The sequence below is a fragment of the Bos javanicus genome, chromosome 1 (genome assembly GCF_032452875.1).
Source record: "Bos javanicus breed banteng chromosome 1, ARS-OSU_banteng_1.0, whole genome shotgun sequence".
NCBI classification, from domain to species: domain Eukaryota; kingdom Metazoa; phylum Chordata; class Mammalia; order Artiodactyla; family Bovidae; genus Bos; species Bos javanicus.
The window spans coordinates 118,054,503-118,079,501 of record NC_083868.1 but is presented as its reverse complement, the minus strand read 5'-3'; the positions used below and the strand labels follow the sequence as shown (position 1 = coordinate 118,079,501).

General features: G+C 43.5%; 1 long non-coding RNA gene across 3 annotated transcripts; it reads right to left on the bottom strand.

Moving 5' to 3' along the window:
• Window positions 1-2,743: 2,743 nt before the first annotated feature.
• Window positions 2,744-24,766, bottom strand: LOC133248632 (uncharacterized). Of its 3 annotated transcripts, XR_009736776.1 has the most exons (5): window positions 24,526-24,766; window positions 24,099-24,183; window positions 13,523-13,690; window positions 4,678-4,754; window positions 2,744-3,168 (listed from the first exon to the last, which is right to left on the bottom strand). It is a non-coding gene; the product is annotated as an uncharacterized LOC133248632 (long non-coding RNA). The 3 variants fall into 3 exon arrangements; XR_009736775.1 differs by lacking the exon at window positions 24,526-24,766 and having other exon boundaries at window positions 2,745-3,168; window positions 24,099-24,472; XR_009736774.1 differs by lacking the exon at window positions 24,099-24,183 and having other exon boundaries at window positions 2,746-3,168; window positions 24,506-24,763.
• Window positions 24,767-24,999: the final 233 nt, after the last annotated feature.

Here is a 24,999-nt window from a genome sequence, read left to right as displayed (position 1 = left end):
TGTCCGAGGTAACCCCTGAGAATATGTTTTCCACGAATCTTATCACTTATAGTTTAGAGTGACAATATGTTTATATATCCAGGAACAAAAACAGGCTCCTGTCCAACAACCTGGAAGAGGAATATTGTCCCTTCAAGATTCAGGCTGCCATGGGAAGAATACTGTTCTTTGCATGTTTAGAGAGAAATAAAAATTAAATTCTCACCTTAGACTAGTAGCAATAAGTTAAAGATATGACCAATCCAAAGATTGATTTGCTTCTTTTTCAACAACTCCTTTCACATACCATTTGTTAGAAAGATCTTATATGATCTGACTTTTTGCTAAGTGTGTCTGAGTCTTGCTTGAAGGCAATTTCATACCAAGAAAAACAGTGAATTGTGGCATCTGGTACAAGGACTAGGAATTCTTTATGCCTGATTAGTGCTCTAAAATGTCTTATTCATGAATAAGCCAATATTTTAAACTTCAAGCACAATCAACTTCATTATTTGAAATCTGAGATATCTTACATTTGCTATGTACTTGAGCATTTTAAAAATTCTTGGTGTTGAAAATGAGACAGTTAAACTAAATGACATGACTAGGACTATATGTTGATTATTACTGCACGCTTGAGTCAGAAACTCTTGCTTCTGCAATAGGTGATGAGAAATCTACCTCTCCATAACTATCTATCTATCAATTCTCTTCTGATTCTCCATTTCTCTCAATATCCTACAAACCCTAAATAAAAAATGTCTGTTACTTAAATATTTAGAAACTGGATAGAAGTATTCATCCACAGATTAATTAGTCCCAAAAGCTATATTCCATAGACTAAAACCACATGGATGAGTCATGCCTATACATGTAAATATACTTCTTGTGTATCAAATTGTTGTTGTTTAGTTGCTACGTTGTGTCCGACTCTTGCAACCCCATGGACTGTAGCCAGCCAGGCTCCTCTGTCCATGAGATTTCCCAGGCAAGAATACTGGAGTGGGTTGTCATTTCCTTCTCCAGGGGATCTTCCCAACCCAGGGATCGAACCCACAAACTCCTGCTTGGCAGATGAATTCTTTACCACTGAGCCACCTGGGAAGCCCTGTGTATTAAATACACACGTATATATCCTGTTGAGTTACACATAGTAGACCTACATTGCTAAGCTGCTGCTAAGTCACTTTAGTCGTGTCCGACTCTGTGCGACCCAATAGATGGCAGCCCACCAGGCTCTGCCATCCCTGGGATTCTCCAGGCAAGAACACTGGAGTGGGTTGCCATTTCCTTCTCCAATGCATGAAAGTGAAAAGTAAAAGTGAAGTCACTGAGTCGTGTCTGACCTACATTACATACTCCTAAATGAGTACACATGGTTGGATGAACAGATCATTGTTTCACACATTCCATTTCCTTTGCCTGTTTCCATCAGTGAGACACAGACCTCAGATTCAGATTCCTGTAGCAGAGAAAGGCTTTGGGCTCTCAAAAGTACATAGAAAAAGAAACCTAGAGAATGAGTCTTCCCTTCAACTCATTGCTTCCCCAAAGATTCACAGGTTAGGGAGAGAGCAAAAGAAAGACAACTGGAGAGGAGGGTAGGGGAGGTTAGCTAAACTCTAGAGTGATCTGAGAGGAGGTAACCAGGGGTTGCCCTCTCCTCCAGACTGAGGCCTTAGGCAAAAGGTGATGAAAAGGGTGAAAGAAATCCAGATAAGATCAGAGGCTCTGAGGACAGTGAGCATCTATATTCTCTTGCCCCTCCAATCCACTAGAAAACTGGGAAGGCAGCCAGAACCAGCGTCCCCTGGAACACCTTGTGTGTGCTGGAGCGCTGGGTTCCTGGCCCCAGGCGGCCACACAGCTGTGCCCTGATCTCTGACACAGCCAAACCCTGGAAGCCTTGCAGTCTCCCTGTATGAACAATGGAACATCAGACAGGAATGAGGACATTTCATCCACTGGATGGATATCATAATAACCCAGACCAGATGTACCCTCCTACCCCATGCCAGGGCCCACAGCAACTTAGACAGGAGGGTGAGCCCTCAATGAGATTATTTTCACAGAAGACATACTAAGTTTGGTTTTAAAGAGATTAAACAAAGTTACATATTTTATGCCACTAAGTTTGTGGCCAGCAATACATTTCCATTATAGATAGATATGGAATGTAATATTTTATATATTTAAATTATATGCATTCTCTGTTTTGGGTTTCGAAGTTTGGAAATTTGCTAAGGAAACAATTAAGAGAGTGGAGTTTTCTATTTATGATGGAGCCTTGAGAGACTTAGCAGAAAATTACCTTAGTGGTTAAAATAAGGAAAACAAAAAGAAGTGTATGTGTGCATGTGTGTGTGTGTGAGTGTGGTGTAGATAAATAGATAAACAGATAGACAGAAATACTGAGCTGCTACCTCTCTGCCTAGAGCAGTTATTTTAATGATGAGGAAAAGCTAGATCACTGCTAAAGCTTTTGTATGAACCTGTAAAACATGTCTCCTGGGTTTTCCAGTCCACTTTGCCAGCCTCAGCTCAGCACTTAATCTTGTGGCCTGTTGTACTTTCCCAGTAGACAGGCAGAATTCCAGCTGTAACTCCAGTGTTGGATCACACTTTCTGAAACAATCAGATAGTGGGAAATGCATGGGCTTAGTCTGGCCCAGCAAGGCTTTTCATCTATTAACAACAAAGTACACATAAATCAAAAAACACATTTTGTGAAAGTTTTGACACAAAACACAGATCTTAGGCTTCCATTTTCAGGAAGAAGGAAATGATTACATTTATTTATTAAAGAATGGGAGAAAAAAGAATGTTTCTTGTTTCTCTTCATCAATCACTTCAACCAAAAAAGAGATAGATTGGTGAATATCGACTTGGCAGAGATTTTAAATATGAGGGGGCAAAATGGTAGACTGGCGGAAAGCAAGGACCCTGGCGTCAGATGCCATGGATTCAAATCTCAGTCTGGCTTCTGTACCCCAGTGCCCCTCCTTGTAAAGTGGGGTTCATAAGGGTACTTGCCTCATGCGACTGTTGTGAGGATTAAATGAGTCCTCTGTCTAGAACCTAGATTAGTAAACAATATGTGTGTTGCTTGTTATTATTTATTTTTAAAAGTTAACATGCCAGGATCACCAGCTTATTCTTCATCATGTAGGCAGAATTGGAGGGAACAATCTGGAAATCAATATAAGGGGTTCAGGTTAGGCATAAGAAAGAACATGGAAAGCTTTTGTTGTCTTAAAAAGTTCTGGAGTAGTACACCACAGAAGTTACAAGGGTTTGAAAAATAGCTGCCTTTTAAGCAGGGTAGTCAATTACTCACTTGATCAGGATAAATTTGGTATATCTGTTATCCTAGAGGTACCTCAGATGAGCAGCAACCTTCTTGATCTGAATAGCTTAGAATTTCATTTAATTGTCTCTTCTGACTTTATTTACTTATTTTTGGCTGTACTGTGCAGCTTGAGGAATCTTAGTCCCCTGGCCAGGGATTCAACCCTAGCAGTGAAATTGCTGAGTCCTAACTGCTGGATGCCAGGGAATTCCCTTTACTAACTTTAAATTAGCACTGTTACTGGTAATAATGGTGAATGGTTTGCCATTTCCTAAAGGTACATTTGCCCTGATAGTGGACTAACTGCATATTAAGTCCCTAGAGAAGAGACTGCTACTAGAATACTGTTAAAGTCTTCATATTCCAGATGATGAAGATTAACAAAGAGCATGGCAACACTCATGCGGCCATTCAGCATGATTTTCCATGGGAGGTAACACTATTGAACAAAATAGAATGTGTCTTAAAATTTCCCTAAACCCAGTTGTGTGTCTTCATACATGCTCCCCAGTTGTTTGAAAAAATGTCAAGAAGACACAGCGCAGAACAATTCAAATAAAAACAATTAAAAGCTAGCTTCTTGGGACTGTCTGTGAGCTGCTAGTGGTTTTCCAAAAACAAAACCAGGAACTGAAAAGAATCTGTGGTCAGTTAATCTTTTGGCCACAACTAACTCAAAGGATGCTTTGAGATCTGGGGATAAAGCATTCCGCACCTTGGTGCCTGGTTGGTTTTATGGTAACTCTTTCCTCAAGGTCAACATACTGATGAACAAACAAAACCAGGCAGTTTGCAAGAGTTATAATGGATCCCAGTGTTGTCATCATAGAAAAAGTAACACAACATCCGATCTATATTGTATGCAGATCACAGAGTTGAAAGGACCATATCAAGGCCCACCCCTTAACCCCATTTTATAGATGGCAAAACTGAGACTCTGAGAGTTCAAGCGCACATACAAGATGTAACTGCTTGCTGGCGGCAGAGCTGAGATAGGAAATCAGAAGCCCTGCCTAGTCCTCCAACTTCATTTCACACTACTCTCCTCTTCCCTCCTTATGCTCTAGGTAAATTCGTCCCCATCCTCTTCTGCCAGGCCAGGGTTGATCCCACTTCTGGCCTTGTACTTGCCACTTCCTCTGTCTTTTCCCCCACACACTCCTGTGTCTCCTCTTTCTGTCAGGTGACACCTCAACTATAATTCCCTAATTATTCCCTGGTAACCCACCAGTCACTGTCTATTTATTGTATCACTGTTTAATATCTGAAATTATCTTCTTTATTCATGATTTCTTTTTCTGTTATCTCCTGCCATTCTCAGGTAACCCCTGGGAGAACTGGGACCTTACCTGTCTTGTTCCTTGCTGCATTTCCTGCTTCTAGAATGGGGTCTGGTACAGTGTAGGTGCCCAGGGAACAGTGTTGACTGCCACGAAGGAAGAAAAAAACTTTTTGAGAGTCACTCTGGGACTTTCCTGGTGGTTCAGTGAATAAGAATCCACTTGTCAATGCAGGGGACATGGGTTCACTCCCTGGTCTGGGAAGATTCCATATGCCACGGGGCAACTAAGTCCATGCGCTACAACTACTGAGCTCGAGCACCTAGAGCCATGCTCCACAATGAGAGAAGCCACCACAAGGAGAAGTCCATGCACCACAACAAAGAGTAGCCCCCACTCGCCACAACTAGGGAAAACCTGAGCACAGCAGTGAAGCCCCAGCACAGCCAAAGATAAATAAATAGAGGTGAATGAAAAACAAGTGACTGTTTATCTGAATCTTCTGGTTACATTACACTGCAACTCTTATTCCTGTAGCATTAATAATAGCTATTATTTAGTAAGGTTAGATGGCATCACCAACTCAATGGACATGAATCTGAGCCAACTCCAGGAGATAGTGATGGGCAGGAAAGCCTGGCGTGCTGCAATCCATGGGGTCATAAAGAGTTGAACACGACTTAGTGGCTGAACATTTACGAATGATGTGGTATATTTTCAAATGTTCTGTTAGGCCTTTTTCAAATCTTATTTCATTTAATCTTTGCAGCAACCCTAGGTAGTAATGGTTTAACTGTCCTGCTTTACTGATGCAAAAGCTGAGGCTCAGAGAATTTAAGGGGCTCAAACAAGTGGCATAGTAGCATTCAAATCCATGCTTGTCTGACCAAAAAGTAATCAAACCTAGAGTAAGCATACTTACAACATGCTTTATTTATCATATCTGTTCCCAAGTGTTCAATATCAGAACCATACCACTAAATACAATTACAGAACACTTAGCAGATTGTGAAAGCTCAGAACAGGTAACTCCACATTAACAGTGAATCAGTCAGTTGAAAGTACAGAGATGTTTTTAACTGCATTGATCTTTGAATGCTCAAGTAAGCTTTGCCATTCTCATCTGTTTAGGTTTTAATGTGTTTGTTCTGTCTGCCAGGACTCATGAGAGGAAAGGAGAAATCACTGCTGTGAGGAGAGAGCTGCTGACTCAGGACTGATGGACCACGAGGGGCTGATGCCAAGTTTTGGGTTCAGCCCTGCAATTGTGCAGGCGGCCTCGACTTGTGGGAAATGGCCTTGAGACTGATCCAATCAGGCTATGAATCAGAATCTTAAGAAGAACTGAAAACAAGACCTACAACCTTAGTCTTGTTCTGTGTTCTACCTGCTAACTACTGACTGCCCTCAGCTCCCCAAGCTGTGAATATGAAAAGCTGTGCAAATGTTGACTGCCAGATAGGTTGAGGGATAATTTGGTGTCATTTTGGGTTGGCAGACTTTTGGGGACTCTTTTCAAGGCTAGTATAGCTTTTCTGCCTTGATTTATACCCTGGCCATTCTTGGACAAGGGAGATGGGACTCGGAGGAGGGTCAGTTGTTCATTCCAAGATCAGGGCTGTTGAGTGGCAGCACCGGGTGTCAGCTGCCTCTGATCCTGGCCATGGGCATGGGCATCAGGCACATTCATGAGCACCCTCCGTGGGCAGGAACGTCCCCCACAGGCTCTCTCCCTCATGCCCACTTTTTCCTCCCCCTTCACAGTGCTACCACCATCCCCTTCTGCTAGATTGTCTTCTGAAGTACACTGTGCTAAGTGTATCTTCCCCAGCCTAGAATTCTATTGCTAGAGGCACTTCCAGGACTGGAGCTTCAGAAAGGGTAGTGTCCACCATGGTTTTCTTTTTAATTGTATATTCTTATAGAATTTTAAAGGTTACTTTCCACTGATAGTTTTTTCAAAATGTTGGCTCTGTTCCCCATGTTGTACTATCCGTCCTTGACTCTATCTTATACCCAGCAGTCTCCACCTCCCGCTCTCTCACCCTGATAGTCCCCCTACCACCACCACTGGTTACCGCTAGCTTGTTCCCTATATCTGGGAGTCTACTTCTTTTTTTACTATATTCACTAGTTGGTTATATTTTTTAGATGCCACATATAAGTGATATCATACAGTATTTATATTTCTCTATCTGACTTATTTCACATAGCATAATGTCCTCCAAGTCTATTCATGTTGCTGCCAATGGCAAAATTTCATTCTTTGTTATGTTTGAGTAGTATTCTAGTATATATACTACATCTGTTTTTTTTTATCATTCATCTGTTGATGCACATTTAGATTGTTTCTATGTCTTGGCAATTGCAAATAGTGCTGCTATGAACACTGGGGTGCATGTATCAGTTGCACTAATGGTTTGGGGTTTTTTTCCCAGTCATATTGTAGTTCTATTTTCATTTCTTTGAGAAACTTCATACTGTGTTACACAGTAGCTGCATCAATTTACATTCTTATCAACAGTGTACAAGGAGTCCCTTATCTCTTAAAAAAAAACAACTAAGAGGCTGCTTGCAATATCTTATCTCTTTTTCCATATTTTATTCACTTATGTATTTATCTGTTTTTGGCCTCACCATGCAGTTTGTGGGATCTTAGCTCCAGACCAGGGATTGAACTCTCACCTTTAGCTATGAAAGCCCAGAGTCCTAACCACTGGACAACGAGAGAATTACTCTCCTTTTCTCACTATATTTATTTTTATCCAAATATTCCTTTCAGAAAATCCCTGCATTGCTGGTCACTTATACTAATTCCCTTCTCCAGAGGATCTTCCCAACCCAGGGATTGAACCTAGGTCTCTCACATTGCTGGTGGATTCTCTACCAGCTGAGCCACAAGGGAAGCCCTACAGTCCATGGAATTCTCCAGGCCATAATACTGGAGTGGGGAGTTGTTTCCTTCTCCAGGGGATCTTCCCAACCCAAGGATCAAACCCAGGTCTCCCACATTGCAGGTGGATTCTTTACCAGCTGAGCCACAAAGGAGCCCTATACTAACACAGGTGTGTACAAAACATATCCAAGGACTCAATGCAAAGGAAGAAAAATTAATTTTTATGCTCTTCTGAAGTCTCAAACATCTTTTGTGCAAAGCAGAACTGTGGAGCAGATCACACCCCAGCCTTTACTCTGTGGTGCTGGGCACCACAGAGCAATGAGATGCACTGAAAAGTATAAAACTGGATTTTTAAATATGTTAATGATAAGAGGAAAGAATGCTACTTGTACATTAAACATTAAAAGAGAAGGGTGAAATATTTTTCTTCAGCAGTTTTAGGATGAAAATATGGGAGAAGAGAGTAGCGTGTGAAATTTTAATGAAATGTGGCTTTTAGGAGAAAAAACGAAGACAGCTGGAAGGAAAGCAGGATTTTCTGAATGAGGATGGAGGTTTATCTAAAAGGAGTGGTTTTAGGAGGCCAATTTAGGGAATTTCACCCACCAGAATCCTGGGGTACTGCTGTGCCTGGGGAGGCTATCTATGCATCAAAGTCAAGGAGTGGAAGTGGGGCTCCAGTAGGAAAGGACTCATCTGTGCTGACCAGGATCTTCCAGTGACAGAGCCGAGGAGGACAGGCAGATTTTCAGGTAGATACACAGAGCACCTGCATCTTGGGTGACGGATCAGTCATGCGACTCATGGAAGAAGCACAAACACAGTTGTTCTCAAGGTTTAGGTAAGCTGTTTACTAAGGATCAGAGGAATGCTCAGCTGTGGGCTTGTCAGGCTGAGCCCTGGTGTGGCTTGGAATGAAGTCTGGGTGAGGTGGGTGCCCAGACCAGGGTGCACCACACGTGGATGGGCAGCGGGCCCCAAGGGGACACGCAGAGGTTCATGAATCCGGATGCCTACAAAGAAGGAAGCGCGCTCCCATGAGCCTCTGAGAAATTTGAACAGGAAAACAGGTCTGTGCCCTGCCTTCAGGGGCTTATTCTCATCCTCTCCTGGTTAGCGCTCATATCTGCATGGGCTGCCTCAGTTCAGTCAGTTCAATGCTCAGTCGTGTCCGACTCTGCAACCCATGGGCTGTAGGATGCCAGGCCTCCCTGTCCATCACCAACTCCAGGAGTTTACTCAAACTCATGTCCATTGAGTCGGTGATGCCATCCAATCATCTCATCCTCTCATCTCATCATCTCATCCCTTCCCCTCCCACTTTCAATCTTTCTCATCATCAGGGTCTTTTCAAATAAGTTGGTTCTTTGCATCAGGTGGCCAAAGTATTGGAGTTTCAGCTTCAACATCAGTCCTTCCAATGAATATTCAGGACTGATTTCCTTTAGGATGGACTGGTTGGATCTCCTTGAAGTCCAAGGGACTCTCAAGAGTCTTCTCCAACACCACAGTTCAAAAGCATCAATTCTTTGGTGCTCAGCTTTCTTTATAGTCCACCTCTTACATTCATACATGACCACAGGAAAAACCATGGCAGAGAAATGAAAACAGCTGACTTGCTGAAGAAGCCCTCAGTAGACGAGCAAATATCATGCTTGTTACCAGTGTTTCTTTTCATTAAGGGGCTAGAGTTGGAAGCAAGGCAGCTAACTGGAAGGGACCCAAAAGAGGATGGTCTGGAACAGACTGGGATGGTTTATTTTTATGCTAAGCTATTAGAGTAACTGAGGAGGTGGGCCCATCCCTCACCTTACCACCGCTTCTCACCGTACTGCAGATGGCTGGATCTGAAGTTAGGTTACAGGGGAAAGCTCTTTAGAAGTAATAGGAGGGAGCTAGACAGATGGTCACCTCAAAATTAAGCTTCGGTCCAATGGGGCAAGCAATTGCAGAACTCGTCTGGGATCAGTGACCCAAGTTGTGTTCAGAAGAGATATTTAGAAGCCTAGGGTGTCTGCCAGGAGGGGCTCCACGTAGAAGGTTATAGCAAAGCAAAGGATAAGAGTTTAGAATTTTAGTCAGAATAACACTTATGACTATGCTTGTCATATTTAGCAGGGAGATGGTCTCACTGTGGGGAAAGAACTGGGTTTACCTGTGGTTTGGGTGGCATTATTTCTGGGGCATGTAGACCAATCTGAGACAGTACAAGGTAAGATGCTTGCCAGGGCTTCTCAGAAAGAAACATTTTCTTTTCTATTTGTAAGATATTTTATTCTTGGGCAGTGGAATGTGAATATGTGAGTCCTACAGTTGCTGTAGCCATGGGATGAAGGGTATAGGACCAGGTGGGCTGCAGCTCATGTCATGTGGAGCCCATGTTATGACAAGGCAGAAGTTGACTTTAGTGGCATTGTGTGAGCTGCTGGATCAAACCTGACCTGAAACATCATTACTACTGAACAAATAATTTATATTATTATTACTTTAGACAATTTGAATGGGGTTTTCTGTTTTTATTTTTCAACATAGTTTTAATTCATGCATTGCGTGTGTGCATGATAAGTCACTTCAGTCGTGTCCAACTCTTCGCAACCCTAGGGACTGTAGCCCTCCAGGCTCCTCTGTCCATGGGATTCTCCAAGAATACTGGGATGGCTTGCCATTTCTTCCTCCAATCTTACCAACCCAGGGATTGAACCTGCATCTCTTATGCCTCCTGCATTGGCAGGCGGGTTCTTTACTAGTAGCACCACCTGGGAATTCATGTCTTAGGGAGGGGCAAAAGGAACAGATCTGACAGGAGGAGTTATGATCAGCTACAAAGACCTCTCATTTCAGGAATCAGGTCTTTTAGAAAAGAAATCCTAATGGTTTCTCTCAGGATGGTGAAAAAGGGAAAGTGTTAGTTGCTCCGTGGCGTCCAACTCTTTGTGACCCCATGGACTATAGCCCACCAGGCTCTTCTGTCCATGGAATTCTCCAGGCAAGAATACTGGAGTATGCTGCCATGCCCTCCTCCAGGGATCTTCCTGACCCAGGGATCAGACCCAGGTCTCCTGCATTGCAGGCAGATTCTTAACCATCTGAGCCACCAAGAAAGCCCAAAGGATGATGGTTTTGAATATTACTTGAGAGCAGTCTCCAGGGATGAGGACTTCTCTTTGGAAGCAGCTGCTCATACTAAAAACTGAACACAAGCTGCACGAGGCCAGAAATGACGTCCGGAAGGCGAATGGTGACAGTGCCGTCACTTTGTGTTTGATGTGTTTTTTAAGCTTTCCCAAAAGGGTAGGAGGTAGGTCAGAATGTCTTGTACTCTGCTAAACATTGTGTTGAATTCATCTGTGAGGTTGGAGAAAACTCACAAAACTGGCCCTTCCAGATTGTTCCCTAACTTCTGAGAAAGTAAGACAGCCCCCAAATACCACAAGCTGGCTGAGTGTGGGTGGTGCCTGATGGAGGTGCAGAAGTGTTCCTGATAGAAGGCCCCCCAGTGCAATCTTTCCAGAAGAAACGTGCTCCTGGGATGAGGAGACAACCTGCAGCCTAACCTCCAAGTCCTGGGGGAGGGGGAGGCCAGGACCATGCTGAGGCTGTTCTTCCAAAGCACTCTTTGGTTGGGGTTCAAAAATGAGTACTCACTCATCCCAGGGAAAAGTCACCTGCAAAGGAAAGCTGCACAGATAGGCGGTCTCCTCCAGTGCTCTGATGTCACCAGGTGAAGGGAGCTCCCCAGCATCACTAATCCTCTTCCATTGCTTGTATTTTCCCCCATGTTAAATGGCAAATGCTGCCAAGGTAAAGGTATTTACCTGGGAAAAGAATGTCTCTGTGACCTGCCCTGATGTGAAGCCCCACCCCCTTGTAGGACTGACCTGGGGAAGAGCCTAAGAGAGTTCATTTTGGGGCAGAATCAAATGATGGTCATTATTTCTGGGGCGGAAATTGCTCTGTGGAAATGGAAGTCATCTGGGGGCAGCTACAACATGCTGAAGAGTGTTCAGTACCTCCTAATCCTGGAGCCCCTTTACAAAGGCCTTCATTACAATTGTTCACCTCCGCATCAATGGAAAGAGCTATTTTCATTTTTCCAGGAATGGTAGGCAGGGGTCACATCATAAAAGCCTGGAGATGTCACGCTAAGGGAGTCAGATTGGATACTGCAGTGAATTGTTCCAGAAGCGGGGTGACTGTCTTACATATACATTAAGAGTTCCTTCAGGCATCAGGATGAATGGGAGAAAGGTGGGAGGCTCTTACAATAGAGAGAGCTTAGAGGGAACGGATGTTAGGCTGTGACTGCGGGGGATGGAGAAGTGATGGTGGGTTCAAAAGAGAGGAGGAAAGGCTAACTCGTGTTGCTACTTAAATTGAAATGAACATATTGAAAATCAAGGAAGTTGATTTGAGACTAAAATGCTAAACCCAACAAGATTTTGCCTGGGATGGGTGGGAAAAGATTGCAAGTCAGGATGAAATGAAGGCTTAAGCTAAGCAGGAGGGCTGGGGGTGGGGGGTGGGGATCCTAGTTAGGACTAAAGTCCCCACTCACTCTTTGATGTAGAGAACTGAGGTCTGCTCAATACTGTGAAAAGAGCCATGCAGATGCAGTTTCCAGCCTTCTCCTCCATCTCCAAACTCACTGGCACCCTGGCACCCTGGCAGGAAATACTGCAGCTGCCTTAGCACTAAACATTCTATAAACTGCTGCATGGTTTTTGCAACAAGCATGGTACTCTTCAAAATGAAGATTAGTGACCCTGGCTTCTTGCTTACCTATGCATTAAATATGTATACCCTACTTTACAATCATGACCACGAACATGGAGTAATAGTAATAGCTAGACAGGTCACTTCTTGAAGCCAAGAACAGAAAAGTGTCTTTTACAAGGTAGGGTGTCAACCACAAAAGAACATCATCATAAAGGAGCGCTCATAGCTAACCTGTGACAGACTGTTTCCAAAAATAGCAGCTGAGACAACCATCGTAACTATGGAAATCCCTGTGGAAAGGAGAATGTCTTTTCTGTCCTCTCGAAGCCTGCCAGGACAGAGAGGCTGTGTCATAGATCAGTGCCACCCAGCACCCAGGGCCGAGGACTGCTGCTAATTGCTGAAGCTTCACTCATTGTTTCCCAGGCGTATCAGTCCTTGGCAGGGCTTGGCAGGTGCCACTCTCCACTGTCTTTGAACCCTCTCTGGTTTCGCTCCGGCCAGTTCATTAGCTGCCAGCCGGCTGTGGCCTTGTGTCCCTGCTGCAGCCACCTGACACCGCTTTGGGCTTTGTTCCCGCCTTACTGGAACTCTGTGACAAAATCAGATCCAAGTCAGCATTATCATGGGGACTGCAGAAGCAGCCTGTTCTCGGGCTTTAAATGTTCCTCCACGTTTGGCTTTTCTGTCTCTGTTCTCATCCTAGCCATCTCCCCGACCTGCTCTCTCTCTAGGGCTCTGACTTCTAACCTGTCCTCTGGAGACCTACCATAAACTGGACTCTCTGTGGGGGCTTTAACAGGCTCAGGGCCTGGTCCCCTAGCCTCAGGGACTAGGCAAATCATCTGAGAGAGAAAGGTGCACTTATAACAATTCTCTGTCCTCTAGTCTCAGAGAAGCCTTCTCCTTGTGCCTGTTGGATATAAGTGCCAATTCAAGGGTATGATTCAGGAAAATAAAACACTGCTTCTTGGGGGTCACAGAGAGTCTTCAGTTCAGAGTTTTTGGGAAAAGTGTAGACCAGTGTGGGTAATGTACACATAGCCTGTGTATAGTGTATAGGAAAGGGACAGAATACCTTTCCTGATGGTTGGTCAGATTCATTTTTATGTCATATATATGCTAGCTGTGTGTTTCTTTTTGATTTTCTTATTTCGGGGCAGCTAGAGCCTAGCATTATAAATGGAAGCTCCAGGAAACTAGGTAAATGCAGGTGAGGGATGGAACAGATGTCTAATTTCAGTGTACACCTGAGCAATATGGTGCCAGCAAATCCTATTGATTCTTAGTTTCTCGTACCTTCCCTGCAACACAGGGCAGAAATCAGCAGAAAAGATGAAAAGAACTCCCAAGGGAGCTTCTAGTTCTTCTCTTTTTCTTCATCCACTCATCTCAGCACCTTGAAGAAATTATATTTAAGACCCTGGTGAAAGTTGGCCACGAAGCATTCCGCTCAGACTTTCTTTCCTGTAAGAGAGAAGGAAAAAAGAAAAAGAAAAATGCCATTCCAAAGAGCTGAACTCACTATTTTGTTGGAGGCTTCTGAGTTCTGTCTGCCTAAAGAACATTCTGCTAATTAGTCAGACAGCCGGTGAGTTAGGTCTGCTTAGTTTTTAAGGAATAGGCGGTGTACAAAGTGTAAGCATCTCTGACAGTTGGGACTTCTGCTTTCAGTTTGCTGACGCAAACGTTCCTCTTTGGTGTGATCAAAAAGTTCCAGCCCTTCTGTGGTTCTGAGCAGCACCAAGGATTTGAACACAGGCCTGTTGGGGGGACGGACAAGGAAACTTGCTGAGAGAGATCTGGGCCAAACCGTAGGCCTGAGCAGTGAAATATAGACACTGCTGAGTGAATCAGAATTTCTTGGCTCATTCACTCCCATCATTTGGGCTACACTGGCTCTTTGCCCCTGGTCACCTTTAACTTTTTCCCTCTGTTCTCATGCGACCTGTCATATACCAGGAAATCACAGCATAGGGCTTTAAAGTCAAAGAGATGTGAGTTCCAAACCTGAGTCTCACTGCCTACTTTGGGTGAAATTTCTAATCTTTATAAGCCTCAGTTTCTTCATCTGTAAAATGGGGATAATAATAGCATACAGGGTTACTGTGAGGATTAACCAAAATAAAGTATAATGAGGAGCTGGCCTATTGCCCTATCCACTGTAGGTGATCAAGAGGTTATTTCCCATCCTGGTCCAGGCTTTGCCACTTAATAGCTGGGAGACTTTTAGCAAGTAATTTAAATGTTTCTGGCCTCGGTCTTCCTTATCTTTAAATCATCCAGAAGGTACAACAAAGGAAACTATAAGCAAGGTGAAAAGACAGCCTTCAGAATGGGAGAAAATAATAGCAAATGAAGCAACGGACAAACAACTAATCTCAAAAATATACAAGCAACTCCTACAGCTCAATTCCAGAAAAATAAATGACCCAATCAAAAAATGGGCCAAAGAACTAAATACACATTTCTCCAAAGAAGGCATACAGATGGCTAACAAACACATGAAAAGATGCTCAACATCACTCATTATCAGAGAAATGCAAATCAAAACCACTATGAGGTACCATTTCACGCCAGTCAGAATGGCTGCGATCCAAAATTCTACAAGTAATAAATGCTGGAGAGGGTGTGGAGAAAAGGGAACCCTCTTACACTGTTGGTGGGAATGCAAACTAGTACAGCCACTATGGAGAACAGTGTGGAGATTCCTTAAAAAACTGGAAATAGAACTGCCTTATGATCCAGCAATCCCACTGCTGGGCATACACACTGAGGAAACCAGAATTGAAAGAGACATGTGTACCCCAATGTTCATTGCAGCACTGTTTATAATAGCCAGGACATGGAGGCAACCTAGATGTCCATCAGCAGATGAATGGATAAAGAAAGCAGTGGTACATATACACAATGGAGTATTACTCAGCCATTAAAAAGAATACATTTGAATCAGTTCTAATGAGGTGGATGAAACTGGAGCCTATTATACAGAGTGAAGTAAGCCAGAAAGAAAAACACCAATACAGTATACTAACGCATATACATGGAATTTAGAAAGATGGTAACAATAACCCTGTATACAAGACAGCAAAAGAGACACTGATGTATAGAACAGTCTTTTGGACTCTGTGGGAGAGGGAGAGGGTGAGATGATTTGGGAGAATGGCATTGAAATATGTATAATATCATATATGAAACGAGTCGCCAGTCCAGGTTCGATGCACGATACTGGATGCTTGGGGCTGGTGCACTGGGACGACCCAGAGGGATGGTATGGGGAGGGAGGAGGGAGGAGGGTTCAGGATGGGGAACACGTGTATGCCTGTGGCGGATTCATTTCGATATATGGCAGAACCAATACAATATTGTAAAGTTTAAAAATAAAATAAAATTAAAATAAATAAATAAATAAATCATGCAGAAGGCAAACACAACAATCAGCGCTGTGAGACCTGACCAGTGGCTCAGGGGACGACTTCACAGCCATTGCTCTTGTGGGATGGAAGAGTGTCTGGCTTATGTTTGAGAGGCCATGGGGTGTGTCTCCTTGAGGTGAAACAAGCCTGCAGGCATACTCCTTGCAGGCGGACCTCCAAAAAACAAACACTATATTGCTTTTCCTTTGGAAAGTGCGGTCAACTTTTATGTGTCAACTTTTCTGGGCATCCTGTGGCCCAGACATTATTCGAAGGTGTCTGTGAGGGTGTTTTGGATGAGATTAACATTTGAATGGGTAGACTGATGGATCAATCACCCTGCCCAGGTGTGATGGGCTGCATTCCTTCAGTGAAAAGTCTGAACAGAACTGAAAAACCAGCCCTCAAGGGAGTGAGTAGAAATTCCTCCTGCCCAACTGTCTCTGAGCTGGGACATTGCTCTTTTTCTGCCTTTGAACCTGAGCTGAGACATCGGCTCTTCCTGCGTCCTGATTCCTATGGCCTTCAGACTGGAACTCACTCCATCTGCTCTCCTGGGTCTCCAGCTTGCCGATCTCGGGACTTCTCAGCCTCCATAACTAAATGAGCCAATGCTTTACAATAAATCTATCATCTATCTATCTATATCCATCCACTCATCTATCCACCCACCCTACCCTCTACTGGTTATGTTCTGGAGAACGCTGACCAATACAGAAAGTCTCTCATTTGTCACTCTTTCCTCTCTAATTGCTTTCTGTCTTAATCCAGAGGCTTTTCATCCCAGAATATGAACAGCAGCAAAATCCATCATTTTGCTTTCAGCCCTCAGATGAGTCTTTCTAAAATTCCAATTACCTCCCATCTTTCTGCTGCTCAGAAACTTAACGGTGTCATCACCTGGATAAACTGAAGACCCCCTCAGTCTGATATACAAGACCCTTCTATCTGACCACTTTATCATACTTCCCACCATTCCCCTCACCAACTCCCCACTCATTCACTAACTTCTCAAAACTATTTTCCAAAGATCATGTGCATATTTCAACTCAGCCTTGGTCCATGCCCTTCCTCCTGCCGAACATGCTTTTCCCTCTGTTTTTGTTGTTTAGTTGCTGAATTATGTCTGACTCTTTTGCCATCCTGTTGACTCTAGCCTGCCAGGCTTCTCTGTCCACAAGATTTTCCAGACAACAATACTGGAGTGTGTTGCCATTTCCTTCTCCAGGGGATCTTCCTGACTCAGGGATCAAACCCGTGTCTCCTAGGATTCCTGTATTGGCAGGTAGATTCTTTACCACTAAGCCACCTGGGAAGCCCAACCTTTCCCTTTAGCCCATCCTAAACATGCCCTTCTTCCCTGGTTCTTGGGTGGCTCAGACAGTAAAGAATCCATAGACTACAGTCCATGGGGGTCACAAAGAGTCAAACATGACTGATGGATTAGCAAACATACCCTTATTTTTGCCATGAATCTTTTGTAGCCATTGCATCCCATTGGTTTGGGAAGCAAGCAACTAAATTTCTGAGCTCAAGAATAGTTACAATACTTCCCTAGTGATCCAATGGCTAAGACTCTGTGGCCCCAGTACATGAGGCCCAGGTTTGATCCCTGATCAGAGAACTAGATCCCACATGCCACAACTAAGACCCGGTGCACCCAAATAAATAAATAAATAAACTAAGTTAAAAAAAAAAAAAAAGAATGGTTACAATCAATGAAGCAGGGAGGGGAAGCAGGTTTAATGAGGAAATGGTTTGTTAAACCTTGGAGATGTCAAATCTGTGGCAGTAGGCTTTTTTTTTTTTTTTTGGAGGGGGGTTCTCCTTTCAAAAATCACACTGGATTTCAATGAGAGAAGTGTTGTTTCAGGAGAATGTTTCTTAAAACTTTTTGTCCGATGCACATCTGACTATCTTCTTGTACTCTAATTTTAAAAGTAGAAGTACTAGATTTTTTTTTTTTCTAGTTAGAAAAGAGTAAAGAATAAAATAATTAAGTTTAAGCCCAGGGTCTGTCATCCAGGGTGAAGTAAGTGAGAAAGAGAAAAATAAATATATATTAACACATATATGTGGAATCTAGAAAGATGGTACTGATGAACCTATTTTCAGGGCAGGAATAGAGACAGAAATGAAGAGAATGGACTCGCAGACACGGTGTGGTGCGGAAGGAGAGGGTAGGACAAAGTGAGAGGGTAACATTGACATATATATACTACCATATGATAGCTAGCGGGAAGCTGCTATACAACGCAGAGCAGCAGCTCAGTGCTCTGTGATGACCTAGAGCGGTGGGATGGTGGAGGGGACAGAGGGTCAAGAGGGTAAAGATATATGTATACATATGGCTGATTCGTGTTGTTGTACAGCAGAAACTGATACAACATTGTAAAGCAATTATACACTCGTAAAAAAGATATAGAGAAGAAATAATTACTTGTATTTCTAATACTCCAACTACTGCTGATATTTTAATGTATATTCCTACCCGTCTTTAAAAGGGCATTTTAAATTTTTTTGAAAAAGGAAATTATGTCATACTTACTCCTTTCATACATTTTTATACGTTATTTTTAACAATGGATTGTAAATATCTGCCACATCAATAAATATAGATCTCAGTAATAATTTTTAGTGATCATTTGAGGGTAGACTAAAATATAATATTTAATCAGTCCTGCATTGATGAATGGTGAGCTTATTTCAATTTTTCAGTTTCATAAACAACATCATATATTTCTATTCTCTTAAAAGAATTCCTCAATGTGTGACATTATAATTTGTATAATTGGGTTTGAAAAATTGTATTGATTTTTAGAGACAAAATTTGCAGGTATTCATTGTGAGAACAGAAGAAAATAGAGAGGCAAGCAAAACAAAGATAAAATAACTTATAATTCCACCCCCTAGAGATAAGCTATAGCTAGCACTTCATCCTGGAGTTGACAGAACACTTATAGAAGTGTTCTGATCATTTCTTTCTATTTTCTTGTTTGCCCAAGTGGTTGAAATTGTATCTGGATACTCACTGATGACTTTACATTTTACATGTTGTTACTGTTTCTCTTTTGAGCTTATATATTAGGAGTCTCTGCAAAATCAAGATTAACTCTGACATGATACAAATGTATCTAGAGGGAAAGTCATATCTTTACTGCTTTATGTCTTATCAACTGAATATTTATTTATTTATTTATTTTTAGCTTCAGGCTCCTGCCTTGGAAACTAGATCTGGTGCCACAATGCTGTGTCACTTTCCTGCAGACACGCAGAGTTCAGCACGCTGGGATCATGTGTTAGGAAATTCCCACTCACCCACGTCATCAGTTTTTTGAGGGAACAGTACTTCTCACTGATTATTCCATCTCTTTACTCTTTTTCTTCCATGCTTCTCGATTTCCCCCCTGAGTTCAAAGAGCCTCTCTCCCTCTTCTTTAGATTACAATCTGCATGGCACTGTATCCATCTTATAATAGCTGCTTAAACGAGTTTTGAAGCACATTTTCCACCCAGAATAAGAGTAGGATGATGAGAGAAATAGGGACAGATGATTTTCCTGGCCATTAGGTATTTTTGCATTCCTGGGACCTTCTCCCCTCCATCTAAAAAAAAAAAAAGATTTAAAACCATATTTTGCAATTGCAGGTGACAAATAGGTAGGGCCCAGATCCTTGCAGGAGGGCTGGGGTCCCTGCCCAGGAATTTGCATTTAACCTAAAGGCTATGGGGAGAGTTGTTGGCAGGGATATGAGAATGATCGCAAAGCTGATACAGTAATGGAGGCAAGAAATCAGGAAAGTAGAGCAGATGGAGACAAGTGGGCAGGTTGGAGAGATGGTGAGGAACTTGGACCTGGTGTCCAAGTAGATGCTGGGATGAAGGAAAAAGAATGCAGGGATCATTCCCTGGCTTCTGGAACACTTTGATTTCACTTTCCTCCATGTCTTTGCACTGGCTGCTTGTTGCTTCTGACTGGACCTTTCTCCCCTCTTCATCCCAATTATTCTACTTCCCATTGCCACCTAACTCATGCATCACTTCTCCCTCCAAACGTGCCATAACTGTCAGGATCTAGTAGGAGGGAGACGCCATGTTATCACTGAGCAATTAGAGAGAATTAGTTTCGAAGGCAAACCATTCAATATCACAGTAATCCAAGTCTATGCCCCAACCAGTAACGCTGAAGATGAAGTTGAACGGTTCTGTGAAGACCTGTAAGACCTTTTAGAACTAACACCCAAAGAAGATGTCCATTTCATTATAGGGGACTGGAATGCAAAAGTAGGAAGTCAAGAAACACCTGGAGTAACAGGCAAATTTGGCCTTGGAGGACAGATTGAATCAGGGCAAAGGCTAATAGAGTTTTGCCAAGAGAACGCACTGGTCACAGCAAACACCCTCTTCCAACAACACAAGAGAAGACTCTACACACGGACATCACCAGATGGTCAACACCGAAATCAGACTGATTATATTCTTTGCAGCCAAAGATGGAGAAGCTCTATACATTCAACAAAAACAAGACCGGGAGCTGACTGTGGCTCAGATCATGAACTCCTTATTGCCAAATTCAGACTTAAATTGAAGAAAGTAGGGAAAACCACTAGACCATACAGGTATGACCTAAATCAAATCCCTTATGATTATACAGTTGAAGTGAGAAATAGATTTAAGGGCCTAGATCTGATAGACAGACTGCCTGATGAACTATGGATTGAGGTCCGTGACATTGTACAGGAGACAGGGATCAAGACCATCCCCATGGAAAAGAAATGCAAAAAAGCAAAATGGCTGTCTGGGGAGGCCTTACAAATAGCTGTGAAAAGAAGAGAAGTGAAAAGCAAAGCAGAAAAGGAAAGATATAAGCATCTGAATGCAGAGTTCCAAAGAATAGCAAGAAGAGATAAGAAATCCTTCCTCAGCGATCAATGCAAAGAAATAAAGGAAAACAACAGAATGGAAAGACTAGAGATCTCTTCAAGAAAATTAGAGATACCAAGGGAACATTTTATGCAAAGATGGGCTCGATAAAGGACAGAAATGGTATGGACCTAACAGAAAAAGAAGATATTAAGAAGAGGTGGCAAGAATACACAGAAGAACTGTACAAAAAAGATCTTCATGACCCAGATAATCACGATGGTGTGATCACTCACCTAGAGTCAGACATCCTAGAATGTGAAGTCCAGTTAGCCTTAGAAAGCATCACTATGAACAAAGCTAGTGGAGGTGATGGAATTCCAGTTAAGCTATTCCAAATCCTGAAAGATGATGCTGTGAAAGTGCTGCACTCAATATGCCAGCAAATTTGGAAAACTCAGCAGTGGCCACAGGACTGGAAAAGGTCAGTTTTCATTCCAATCCCAAAGAAAGGCAATGCCAAAGAATGCTCAAACTACCACACAATTGTACTCATCTCTCACACTAGTAAAGTAATGCTCAAAATTCTCCAAGCCAGGCTTCAGCAATACATGAACCATGAACTTTCAGATGTTCAAGCTGGTTTTAAAAAAGGCAGAGGAACCAGAGATCAAATTGCCAAGATCCACTGGATCATGGAAAAAGCAAGAGAGTTCCAGAAAAACATCTATTTCTGCTTTATTGAGTATGCCAAAGCCTTTGACTGTGTGGATCACAATAAACTGTGGAAAATTCTGAAAGAGATGGGAATACCAGACCACCTGACCTACCTCTTGAGAAACCTATATGCAGGTCAGGAAGCAACAGTTAGAACTGGACATGGAACAACAGACTGGTTCCAAATAGGAAAAGGAGTATGTCAAGGCTGTATATTGTCACCCTGCTTATTTAACTTATATGCAGAGTACATCATAAGAAACGCTGGGCTGGAAGAAGCACAAGCTGGAATCAAGATTGCCGGGAGAAATATCAATAACCTCAGACATGCAGACGACACCACCCTTATGGCAGAAAGTGAAATGGAACTCAAAAGCCTCTTGATGAAAGTGAAAGAGGAGAGTGAAAAAGTTGGCTTAAAGCTCAACATTCAGAAAACGAAGATCATGGCATCTAGTCCCATCACTTCATGGGAAATAGATGGGGAAACAGTGGAAACAGTGTCAGACTTTATTTTGGGGGCTCCAAAATCACTGCAGATGGTGATTGCAGCCATGAAATTAAAAGACGCTTACTCCTTGGAAGGAAAGTTATGACCAACCTAGATAGCATATTCAAAAGCAGAGACATTACTTTGCCAACAAAGGTCCATCTAGTCAAGGCTATGGTTTTTCTAGTAGTCATGTATGGATGTGAGAGTTGGATTGTGAAGAAAGCTGAGCGCCGAAGAATTGATGCTTTTGAACTGTGGTGTTGGAGAAGACTCTTGAGAGTCCCTTGGACTGCAAGGAGATCCAACCAGTCCATTCTAAAGGAGATCAGCCCTGGGATTTCTTTGGAAGGAATGATGCTAAAGCTGAAACTCCAGTACTTTGGCCACCTCATGAGAGGAGTTGACTCACTGGAAAAGACTCTGATGCTGGGAGGGACTGGTGGCAGGAGCAAAAGGGGACGACAGAGGGTGAGATGGCTGGATGGCATCACCGACTCGATGGACGTGAGTTTGAGTGAACTCCAGGACTTCACCAACTTCCAGGAGTTGGTGATGGACAGGGAGGCCTGGCATGCTGTGATTCATGGGGTCGCAAAGAGTCGGACACGACTGAGTGACTGAACTGAACTGACTGAGTAAAGGGACTAATTATAAAGGAGTGAGCAGGGTATAAGGAAACCAAAAATTGTTGGAACAGCACCCCATGACTAGTAGTACTGTCACCATCCCGGAGGCTAGAAAGAGCCAGAGAAGGGAAGGTTTCTAGAGCCCCAAGGAAAGAGTTGTGTGTCAAGGGCTACCTGTCAGGAGTAGATACAGACTCAGACTGCAATGATCCTGAGAGGAGGAATCCTAGAGAGAACTAGCACCCCAGACTCTCTCTCCCCCTTTCTGCTCATCTTTTGCTTTGGGTCCTCATTGACCAAATCTAACTGAACACAGCAGGCTTGGGGGCCTCTTGATGCAGTCCCTACCAGCTAGCAGCAGGGCACAGAGCAGGGTGGAGCGTGGACCTGGAAGACACTCTGACCACCCTCAGCCCCAGTCGTGGTCAGCAGCCTCTCCCATTAGATCTACAACACCCTGTGTTCTCCCCACTGCAGCAGTGCTCAGGCGCCCACATCCTGTACCCCCTGCCCCCCACCCCCTAGACTGTGAGCTCCTCGGCAGGGGTATCTGCTATGTCTTAACTATCTTGGTATACCGCCCATGCCTAGCACAGAGTCTAGCACATGGTAAGGGCTCCATAAATATTGAATAAATAAGGATCCACCTGATCAAATGCTAATTTCATGTAGCAAGTAAATTTCTTAATCTATTATCAGCTGATGCCTCAGTATGATTTAGGGCAAGAAAGAACAAGTTCTAGCATTATAAGTTTGAAGTTATTGTCCCCAGAGGACATGCACTTCCTTCTTTTATTCTCTTTTTTTTGGTGGATCAGTGTGTCATCAGTCAACAAGCCGGCAGCAGCTTCCCCCATGGGGGAGGCAGAATTCCTACCCGAAATTAACATGCATCTGTGATTCTTTTTTTGTAACAAAGTTAAGGCAAAGCAACTAAAAGCAATGGCAACATTATTTCATGCAAATAACATAGGATGGATCAAACAGAAGGATGTGTTGGGAAACTGAATGTACCAGGTAAAGGCAGCAGCACAGAGCTCACAGCTGTTTGCACCTTCATTGTGTTTATGGAAGGACACATATGCAGGCATAAGCAGGATGAGGGCGTTGCAGACCCTGGCAGTCTGTCCTGTCTGCCCCTGCTTCTCTATTTCCACAGCCATCCCAGGTCGCCTCCTCTTTCAATCTGTCCTACACTGCGGAAATGGGGAAATCTATTTTGGCAGCAATTTTCATCCCATCATTAGCTTAATGTTCAAACCCTTTTGACAAGCATCTCCCACTCCACCCTTCATGATGGAACGTGTCTCTTGTAATTGGTTCTCCATCGTGTACCTACAGTTCCTTTGGCTGCATGTTATGTTAAAGGTAAACTCTGTCTTCACTTTGTTGTGAATTCTTGCCACATTCCAACTAGTAGGCACTCGGGGATTTCTGATTAAAAACTCATTTACCTGCTCCCTACGTGTCACAATAGCAGCTCTCCACCTTGCTAAAGGTTGATGGCAGCAGTGTGTAATGACTCGGCTTCATCCCCATTCAGCCGCTAATCTGGTAGATGGATGATTCTGTTCCTCCCCCCACCATGCCCAGAGAGCTCTACACTCCATGAAAAATCAGGAACGTTGCCAGCTTGCTACCTGACTCCTCTCTGCCTCCCAACACAATGCAAAACAACCTCCCGTTTCTCCATGCTGCACATAAATAGAGATTGTTCTTCAACTTCAGAAATGTCCTTGGCACAGAACGTAGGAGCCTACCAGTCACAGGAATTCTCTCTCTCCATCTTACAGAGCCATGGCCAAGATGTTGGTCAGTGTTCAGGAAGCCCATGATGCAGTGACTCTTTCCCTGTGACGGAGGGAGTAAATGTTCCCTAATCAGTCCCCAGAACCTGGAGCCAAACCCATGGGGGAATCATGGACTCATTCCATGTCTCCTTCTCGGAGATCCTGCTGCCAGGCAGGGCTGCCATGTCGCTCAACTCTAGGTAAATGCTGCTCGCTGGGCCCTGGTGAATGTGAAATGTGGTGGGCCCTGGTGCCAAGCACCATCTTGAACACAGCAAGGCCCCTGACTGTGTTACAGTTACTGTATCACACCTCTTTGCGTCTTCAGAGGCCCACTCTGATCTTTCCCACCCTGCTCTGTGACCCCGGAAACAGACCTTGTGCATGGCATCAACACCCTTGCCCTCCAACTTCCCACTGGCAGGAGGCTGGAAGAAGGGGAGTGCCGGTGGACCCGCCCCCTGCCAGGTTGCCCTGGGGCTCAGCCCTCTCCATTCCATTACCTTCTCAGAGTTCTGTCGAGCACTCTGACTGTCCTGCCGTCATGAGCCCTAGGGGATCGCACTCTCCCTCATCGCCCTCATCTTTCTAAATGGTTCTTCTAAGAGACTGTTCTCATGTGACTCAGTTCGAGTGTGCCATCATTGATGTCTCGCTGGAATTCTGACAGAGATAGTGGTAAAGAGAGTCAGACATGACAGTGACTAAACAGCAACAAGGCAGAGCTGACAGGAGCATGGAGAAAAGACCGAAACCAGACATATTTGCAGGTATAATGTATATAATTGTAGATAGCGAAACAGCTGAAAAAAGTAAAACAGGGTAATGGGATGGAGTCACCAGCTGATTCTGCTCACTGCCACTTAATAGC